This window comes from Urocampus carinirostris, chromosome 1, assembly GCF_059441175.1.
Source record: "Urocampus carinirostris isolate Australia breed hairy pipefish chromosome 1, RoL_Ucar_1.0, whole genome shotgun sequence".
Lineage (NCBI taxonomy): Eukaryota > Metazoa > Chordata > Actinopteri > Syngnathiformes > Syngnathidae > Urocampus > Urocampus carinirostris.
Genome location: NC_142349.1, coordinates 6,643,983 through 6,654,424, shown reverse-complemented (window position 1 = coordinate 6,654,424; position 10,442 = coordinate 6,643,983). Strand labels below are relative to the sequence as shown.

Genomic DNA, 10,442 nt, shown 5'->3' with positions numbered 1-10,442 from the left:
GTCCTTGTGTGCCCTGCGACTGGCTGGCAACCAGTTCAGGGTGTCCCCTGCCCACTGCCCAAAGAAGGCTGGGATGGGCTCCAGCATCCCTGCAACCCTACTGAGGATAAGTGGTGAAGATAATGGATGGATAGATGAATGATAAGTAGTGATGGACCAAATATAATTCACACCACTTGATTCAGACATTTTTAAGAAGGCCTTGCAGACCATCAAAGCCCACCACTGAAACATACACAGGCGGGTTGGCGGGATGTATTTCGCGTGATTAGGAACCTTCTATTGAGTAACATTATATTTTCAATTTAAGGACACGTAAAACGAAACACCCCAACTTCAATAAGGGAAAAACTCAATCATTAATAGGAATAAGAAAAGTTCAAAATACAACACTAAATACAAAGACAGTTATTTTGGAAAGGAGCAGCTGAATTGAAAAATAATTTCATTTATCAAACGTTCAAGAGAGCCAAAGGGAGAGAGAGCGAAATCGAGCGAGTGACACGCGCGCGTGGGTCTGCGCGCCTCATTCGGTTGGACATCGCGACCGAGACTAGGAAGGCGACATGCACGCGGACGCCAGCCAGGCAACTTGAAGACTCTCTTCTCCTTTCCAAGGTAAATAAACGAACAATTTTCTCCAACTCAAAGCACGTCTACGCATGTTTTCACTGAGCTCCGCTCGCCTGAGGATCAGAACCAGTTTTTGGGGAATCTCGCCTTTTTCTGTCTGCTTCCATCACCTCTCGCCAGGAAATTCATCCTTTAAAATGAAGGTGCAGTGCGTGCACTTTAATTTTATTGAAATATTCAAATCGTTTCAACAAGATTTGACTTTTTTCATTGCAATGATGTGATCGGGACTGAAGGTCAGAATCATAACAAATTGCAACCATGAAGACGAGCACACTGGCGCGCTCTGTTCGGTCCACTTTGGGACGGGTCCAATAACCGTTTGCGGATTGCTGCATACATATCATTCGTCTATCGTGCATGGGCGAGTGATTGTAATTCCGGTTCTTTTAGGAGAACAGTCTCTTTTGGCTCGGCTCACGAAAAAAGAGCCGAATCTTTCGAACCCAAACGGCTCCTCAGATTGTTATTGATGCTTTAATCCGAATACAGTCATACTAATAATTATGTTACATTATGCACTAAAAGACTGCAAAATACGTGAAATAAAGCCAAAAAGAGGACAAAAAAGAAAACAAGGAAGAAAATAAGAGATACGAAAATAAAAAAAGCAGAGTAAATTAAAAGAAGAGAAAGGAAAAGACAGGGGTTTTCCTTAAGCCAGGATAATTTGGACCAGTTCACCATAAACTCCTGATTATGTCAAAAACAGAAGTGAGTTTCTATGCCAATTTTATCAAAAGTTATAATAAAATAAATGAAGAAAACCAAGTGCTCTGTTTGGCCATTAGAGGACAGTATTGAGTTTGTATAGCGTGGTGAGTTGGTTCAGGTTTAAATAAGCATTCACTCAACTGTTCGAATAAACCAGTTAATGCATACAATGCCAAACATGAAAAAAATGAAGTAGAAAGGTAGAAAATAAATTAAAAAAAGGTTTAAAAAGAAGGAAAAAGAAGAAAAAGATGGGTTTTTAGGGGTCCCTTCAATCTGTATATTACCAATAACGTAACATTCTACACGGAATTTAATTTGTAGTAATTTGAAAAATATACTTTTTTTTTACTCCTCAGTGAACTTCGAACTTTTAAACGTTGAACCTTTACACGAAGCAACTTTAAAGTGGAGCAACTCTGAATCGCTAAAAAAGACATAACAAAGTATCAACTACCAGAAATGACTTTTCAGTGCAACAACAAAAATAACAATGAAAAACTACGTTAAAAAGCTAACCGGGAAACGTATTATCCCTGAAAAAATACAGGAAACATAAATTAAAACATTAACAGATCTATAAGAAAAAAAATATGTAATAAAATAAACAATTGGAACCTCTTATATCCCCAACAAATTTAGAGTCAACAACACCGAATCCCTGAAAAAAGCACATTGACCATTCACTGCTCTTGATTGGTGGTGAGCTATCTCCGTCGTTGAACCGTATAGTTTGCCGATGACGCATCACTGGCATATACCAAATTTCCAAACCAATAAGCGAGAGGGTTGCCTCTTTGATGGCGCAAGCTGGTTTTACGCACGAGAGAGGGCTCTGAACAGACGGTGTGTGCAACCCCTCCCTCCATCAAAGCCCCCCTTCAAAGACCCCCCCCCCCCCTCCTCCCGCTTGTCTACCTCAACCGTCACCGGAGAGCTATGCACGGCAGCGCACGGACCGACTTGTCTGCCGCACGCCGAGAAGCGGTAGCAACCCGCCGGGGACAGAACATTTTTACCTGCTCGCCGCCCATATGTGCTATTTCCTCCTGGTTCATCACGTCCCTAATGAGCTTGATCGGCTACAAAAGCCCCACCGGATTGCTCCCATTTATTATGTGACCCCTTCAAGTTACCAATAATAAGTACCGTATTTCCCGGACTATAAGCAGCACCTTAAAACCCCTAATTAGTTAGAAAATTTAAAAGAGGACCCTGTAACACGGTGCGCCTTATATACAGGAAAAATATGGTGGATACAATTGTCAATGCATACAGTATTTTTTGTGTGCGATTACACAAGGTTTTCCAGTACACTATTGTATTTGTGCGTTGATTTGTTCAATTGAAAAACATCGCTGAGCAAAATGGCAAAACATTGTATGCAACGAGAATTGAACGCACGTTGCGGCAGTGAGCGCTCAGAATCCTAACCGCTGGGACACCAGTGTTGTGATTTGCCTGTGGACCCATTCAAAGGGGGGAAGCATGACCAGAAGAAAAATAGGGGATGTTTAATAACAAAACACAGGTACAAAGTGACAAACAAACAAATGGTCAAGAACACAACTTAACTATAAACAAAAACAAAACCTCACAAGCCAGAATGCCAGATGCAGTGAGATGTTAGTGATGATAGTGATGACCCGACTCAATATGCTTTCCAAACGGGCCAAATATAGCGCCGGGGTAATAACAATCAAGTGCGGAGAGATTAGGCACAGGTGTGTCTTACACCACACCCGGTTGGCGCTGTCTGGCATGCCAGATACTCAAAACCAGTAATAATGAAAGGTATTAACTTTGATCTCATTATCAGTTGGAGAATGGAGAAAACAAAGTCGTCCTGAAATATATAAATAAATGACTCATTATCGGATACACCAAAGAGTTCTTTCCCTTGTCAAGCTTTCTTGTGGTTTTATATTTCAGGATAGATTTCTGTTTTCCCCATTCTCTAACATTTGTCTCTGGTACCGTGACAAAAAAAATACTGTGACAATGACGTGAACATCTAATGCCTTGTCGTATGTCATCTGTTTCCCTGGTGGTCCAGTGATTAGGTTTTCACGCTTCCACTGCTGTGATCCTGGTTTGGTTTTCGTTATACACAATGTTCACCGATGTTTTTAAACTTATTAATCATTGCACTAAATAGATATGGTACCGTACTATAGTTTTAATTCCATGTGCCTTTAAGTCAAGTGCTCTACGTTTATAAAAAAAGGTTCTTGGTATCCTTGGAAATGCTTGAATTTTACTGTTGTGTTTTCAAGTCTTGAAAAGTGTTTTGAGTTGTGGGTGAAGTGCTTGTAAATGTTTGAAATTGTTGCCATGTTACTCAACAAGCTTGCCTAAAAATGATGCCGACACTGCTCTCTAGTGGCTTCGCTTTGCCATTGTATTTTTTCTTCCCTCGTAATTAACAGCAGCTGGTATTAGTTTGTGTGGCACTGTCCTAGGGAGATTCATAGCGGGTCATTTCCAAGAGGCCACGTGCACGCTACACTTAAACAGGGCGATATAAGGAATGTATTAGTGCAAGGATTAGGTAATGTTTTCCAGTGGTAAATTATAATAGCAGTAATTTCCTGCAACTGAAAATGTCAGCTACATATTTCAGTCAATTTTACTCAAAACCTACAGTGAAGAAAATAAGTATTTGAACACCCTGCTCTTTTGCTATTTCACCCACTTAGAAATCATGGAGGGGTCTTTTTATTTATTTTCATTTTTATCGTAGATGCATGTCCACTGTGAGATATATAGATAGATAGATAGATAGATAGATGGATAGAAGTAGTGCATTATATTTCGTAACTTATTTTGTTGATGAAGTTGATGCGTATACCTTACTGCTATTGATTTTCTTTAAGACGCTGCCCATGTCACTCGGGTCAGGGTTACACAACACACTCCTTTGTTCAACAGCAGGGCCTGACAGCTTTCACTGGTTTACCCCTGTCGCATCATACAGGTGCCCTGCCCATCCCTTAGATATCATGGAGCGAACTGAAATTTTGGTCGTAGGTGCATGTCTACTGTGAGAGGGTTAAACTAAAAAGAAACATCCAGAAATCACAATGAATGTTTTTAACGATTTATTTGTGTTATATAGCTGCAAATAAGTATTTGAACACCTGTGTATCATCTATAATTCTGACTCTGAAAGACCTGCTAGTCTGCCCATTAGAAGTCCACCTGCACTCAATGTATCATCCTGAATATTATAGCTGTATCACACAAATGAATGGTTAAAAATGATAAGTTGTGTTTTCTGATTTTCAGATTTTGGTTATTAGTTTGTCTCTCTCACAGTAGACATGCACTTATGACAAAAAATTCAATTCCCTCCATGATTTCCAAGTGGGAGAAATAGCAAAATAGCAGGGTGTTCAAATTCTTATTTTATTCACTGTTTATGGGTGAAAAGTTGTCTCAAAAATATTTACACAAGTATTGTTCGGATCCACAACTATATTCACGATTTACTCAAGATATTAACTTCCCATGTATTGATACATGGACAAATAAGATTAAAAATCACATATTTTTGTGATTCTCCATAATACAGTTTCCTTCTTTTAATGGTACTGGAGAAACTGGAAAATTGGCTTTGAAAGTCTTTAAAACATACTTGAATTTGGCTATAAATAAGGTTTACTAACATTGTATGAAACATGTATGACAATATGACTATATTTTGGAGGTGCGACTTATAGTACAGAAAATACAATACTCCACCTGATATCTCGAAGAAGTGAGTCCAAAAAACAAATTTACACCTCTCTACAAGAGCACCTATTAATGTTTGTGTGTGTGACACCGCAGGACTCTATTGAGCCTCTGGGAAATGCATTTGCCTAGATTTATGACCCGTTTTCTCAGGTTATATCGATTATTGTGTCCCGCCCTATGTTATGTCTTTGTAAGAGGACCAAAAGTGGGTCTCCAACATCTATATATAATTTGTTGTTGTTACAAGGGGCACAGAGAGGTTTTCATTTACTCGACTCTGGGAAGCTGGGTCAATTCTCAGGAGGCAAAGCCGTGCACTCAAAATCTCTTTGTTGAACACATAAAGGCAATTGAAGCTATCACATACATGCATAAGAAGGATACTAAATGATGGCAATGACTCTGATCACTGTCGGACATGTATATGTATGCATAAAGCTCATGTAATATACATCAGTGTGATATCATGATGTGATTGTGTCAATGTCACTGTTGGGCAATATGGTATTGATCCGATATAAGTAAATTCAGGTAGTGACGATTGATACCGATATTTTTCGCGTGGAAATGTCACAGTCATTGAACAAATCAACCCTTCCCCCCTTGAGTTGGTTTATAATCTCGATAAACAGCACATATATTTTAGGCACTACAGTATAGCGTTTAATTATAGACCACTATACCACTCGAATTCCACTTTGCATTTTACTTTTGTGTAGTTGTAAAATATCTATACTATGATGCGCTTCCCATTTGCTTCTGTCATTTTACGGCGCGTAGTTTTGGCCCTCTCTTCTGCCTGGCAGGCAGGATGTAACTGTCCAGGTAGGGAGAGGTGCTAAAGGTGTGCCTGTCAGTCACACTTCAGCATTCACTTGGATAGCAGCTAAGGGCGCTGGGCTAGAGATAGAGAGGTTGTGCTATCTTTGCAGAACTGTTGCAAATTTAGAAAATTGCTGGAGGAACAGAGTATCAATCCAATGACAATAGTATCCAAACCAAGCACTTGCTTAGTATTGCCATTATCCAGGAACGGAGACAGGACCCAATAGCGTTCTTTTTTACTCAGATTTTATTAAGAAGGAGAACAGGACTTGCATCCACGATCCGATGATCGTCGGTCACGGGCAGCAGATAGCAGGAACGCGGAAGTTGCACTTCCGTGTCGAGCGAGGGTAGTCGAAGACAGCGAGAAAAACAGGTCGATTAAAATACTTAGCTTTAAGTTAGCCACATGATACAATAAATGGAAGAAAACGTTCACACCACCCTGTGGGAGTGGTGAATTTTTCGTATTTCTTGCCTTTTGCAATTTTAAAGGGTTGCAAACCAACACTTGACTGAGACATTCCATACCATTTTGGCTTAAAAACTCTAATATCTCTTTCTCCATATCTGGGTACCCTCCAAGACATTTTCGTTTTGTTCCCAGGCATAGTGTATTACAAAAATAATTATACAAATAAAAAGACCAAAATTCAGCAAACCTTTACCTTGAATTCTATGCTCGCGGTTGACCCATGGATTTCCTGTGGACTTTTGTATGGAAAAGGAAATAGATCATATACATCTCAGGATATGTGAATGAAAAAGCAGAAAAAGGTACCACGAAAAAGACACGGTTGACAATAACTTACCCAGGAACAGATGAGGTGTACATAAAAAACCTCATCTATCATTAAAGAGAGAATGGTCGCATGACACATTTTAAACATGGTTACGGGGCCCAAATAGAGAATGTAACAGCCCCCACCCTTCGCCGTTACTTGCAGAGATAATAGTTATATCGTCTGCGCCGTCCAAGTTGCGGCTCACTAGCGTAATGGCAGTGACAAGCGCTTCATCATCTGCTTTTATCTCGGGTCCGCAGTTAAACCCCAGTGTGCCGTTAGGGCATAGTAATCGAATACTTCATTTTTATTGGGCTCTTTATTAGCTACTGCGTATGGTAAGGCACACTTTAAAATTCCAATTTGACCAGATATTTGAAAGTGCTCCTTATGACTCGCTGCGCCTTATATACAGCAGAATTGTACAGTATAATACTGTATTTGTGCAAAGATTGTTCAATCGTTAAACATCTCTCACCAAATCCGCAAAACATTGTATCAATGTGTATCAAACTCATGTAGCCGCGGTGAGAGCAATGATACTTCACACCACGAGCTACAGAGGAACATGTAACATACAATTGTCATGATTGTCAATTCATGGCACCTGTGATGACTGCCCAATTGGCGCCAACAGTCCTGAGAGCTGATTGGCTCAGAGACTCCTTTTAAACCCCCGACTTTCAAGGGGATGCCGTCAGATCATTGCGACCCTATGCTCCCAGCCTAGGCAAGCTCATTCAGTCCGACATTTTTCCTGCCCTGTTTTCCTCTGCCTGATACCCGTTGCCGACCTGCTGGACTCGATTCTGCCCTGTTCTGCCATCCCGACATCCGACCTGTTTTTCCCCGCTACCTGCCTGACACCTGTTGCCGACCTTGTTTCCGAACTCCATACCGCCTCTGCTCTCCCGTCCCAGCTAACGACTAGTATTCCTTATAATTTACGATCATTCTCGCTCAACACGGAAGTGCCACTTCCGCGTTTCCGGCCACCTGCTACCCGTGTCCGTTGATCCTCGGATCGTGGAAGCAAGCCCTGCTCTCCCTCTTTATCAAAAAAACTGAGTAAACGAACGCTACTGGGTCCTGTCTCCGTTTCTGGTCTGTGACAACGATAAGGCGCTGATTTTACTCCTGGTACCAGAAACACTGATTTGCATAGTACATTTTGATTCTCTCCACTTCACCAACAAATGTTAGAAAATGGAGAAAAAAAAATCAACAAAATACTATACAATCTCTTTTATGTACATATACGTATTAAACAACAACATTATTGACACACAGGTAAATTGGGGTGACTGTTTAACATATCAGAATGCAGAACAAAATGCTCTGTGTAAATCGGTGTTTCTGGCATTGCGAGTAAAAAGAGTGTGATAATGAATTAAGCTCTAATGGCTTTTTGTGTCATTCGTACTCAGGCAGAAAAGGGGTGGGACGACTGTTAAGCCAATTAGAATGCAGAACACCATGCACGATGACAATCCACAAAGTAGCGAATCCGCGATAAGTAAACCATGGTCTAGTGGTATAGTTTCGGTGCTCTCACCACCAATGTTCGAGTTTGATTTACATTGCATACAATATTTTGCGGTTGGCAAATCTTATCAATTGAACAATCTTTGCATTAATATACTTTATAACGTATACAGCCCTACAGGTATATACAAATACGGTAACTGTAGTCTCAATTTCGTGTGCCTTATAGTCTGGTGCGCCTTGTGAACAAAAAACATTTGACAATACATTTTCAGGGGATGAGCCTTATAATCTGGTGCGCCTTATAGTGCAGAAAATATGGTAACTTTGATTACAGTGAGCATAATACATGTCATCAATTCAACTTCATAAAACCGACTTTGAGTATACATCAGTAAATCCTCACACGACTTCAGGTCCGTATTGGCAAACAAACGAGACTAAATGAATTAAAATGGAAATGAGAGCACAAAATCCCAACTGCTATCTTTATTGATTTTTCATCTGCGCACGTATGGCAGCACTTCATCATCCAAAATAAATCATTCCAGGCTGAATTTGTATTGCTTTTAGAGTTGTCACGATACAGACCTTTCAAACTCGATACAATACCAATACCATTGATTTAAAAAGAACAACAAAAAATAGATTCTTGAATTATAAACATTTAATATTACTTAGAAAGATTTTGTAAAATGTAAAATAAGAACAGACTGCGATTGGCTGGCAAACAGTTCAGGGTATCCCCTGCCCACTGACCGGAGATGGCTGGGATAGGGTTTGCTTGATTCAGTCCCAGTTACAGTATGATTAAAAAAGTCAATCTGAAAATAAAGCTGGCAATGGAAAAATAATAAACACCCAAGAAAGTGATATCTGTTAGTGTGGTTCCAAAATGTTTTTCTTGGTTTTGATGTGTTGCCTGCAGAGATAAACTCAAGACTCCTCCAAGACAAGTGGCTTCTTTTCCCGTCAGTCCGCATCAGTGACTAAGCCTTTATGAAGTTGTTTTTCTGGAGCTTTTAGTGTTAGCAAAGTCGCGCCTCCTCCAATTGTGGGAAAAGTTCAGAACAGTTGCACTGAATGATCAGTGAGCCTTTACTTAGCTTTGATTTCCTCCTAATGAGACTCGGAGAACCCCAAGATGATCACCATTGGGGGTGTTCCTCAGCAGGCTGAGTGCGTTGCAGCCGAGGGGCGCGCTATTCGTTAGCTGACAATGCTGCAAATGAATCAGACGCTGCCTCCCAGGAAACAACAAACAAAATGGGAATGATCAAGATGTGAACTCTCCCCTAAGGACTGGCGCTCACATCATGGTGGCATACCCTTTGCCATTAATTCATGTAGGAAGGGTAACTGTAAGAATATCTTCTGGAATTTACGGTAGGTAAAAGTTCATTGTAGAGTGAATAAGGAAATATTATTATCAAGGAGTAAGTTAGTAACATGGATTATTTCAATCAATGATGAAGTCATTTTGTGCCTAATGTTACATAATAATTGCTAATATATCGACAACAAGAAAAATATGAGAGTCGTTGAGGAGCCGAAAAAGCCGATTTGTGGTGAGCCGGGCTGAAATATCCGGCTTTCGAAAACGGGCTGGAATTCCCTTTACTAATATTCATGCCACAAATAATACATGACAAAAAATGGGGATACATCTTTTCAAAATTACAGCAATAAATAAAGATGCAGACATCATTATGTGGGCAGCACGGCAGCGCAGTGGTTTGCGCGTGTGCGGCACAGTTCTCAGTTCGAGAGATCGAACCTCTTGTGTGGAGTTTGCATGTTCTCCCTGTGCTTCCGCCGGTTTCCTCCGGGCACTCCGGTGTCCTCCCACATTCCAAAAACATGCTTGTCGGGTTAATTGGCCGGTCCAAATCGTCCCTCTGTGTGAATGAGCGAGCGAATTGTCTGTACCTTTGTGCCCTGCGATTGGCTGGCAACCAGTTCAGGGTGTCCCCTGCCCACTGCCCGAAGATAGCTGGGATGGGCGCCTACTGAGGATTAGCGGTGCAGATAATGGATGGACATCACTATGTACAGTTTATGTTTATTTGTTTTATCTTTAAATAGATCATTCAATCAAAGTCAAGTCATGTTTATTTGTCATCACAAGGCGTCTCAAAGGGCTGCACAGACCACAGATTATTGCAAACCACAGACTCTTAGTACACCATCCCCTGATCTTAAACCTACATGAGGGCAAGGAAAAACTCAAAAACCTCCATATGAGGAAAATGAAGAAACCTT

The 10,442-nt window shown here is 40.6% G+C and overlaps 1 protein-coding gene across 1 annotated transcript in view; it reads left to right on the top strand.

Annotated features, from left to right (window-relative positions):
- Positions 1–494: 494 nt before the first annotated feature.
- Positions 495–10,442, top strand: part of cdh24b (cadherin 24, type 2b) — a 314,707-nt gene continuing 304,759 nt past the window's right edge. The window contains exon 1 of the mRNA XM_088349797.1: positions 495–618. The gene's annotated coding sequence lies outside the window, so the exon portion shown is untranslated. The remainder of the gene's footprint in view (positions 619–10,442) is intronic.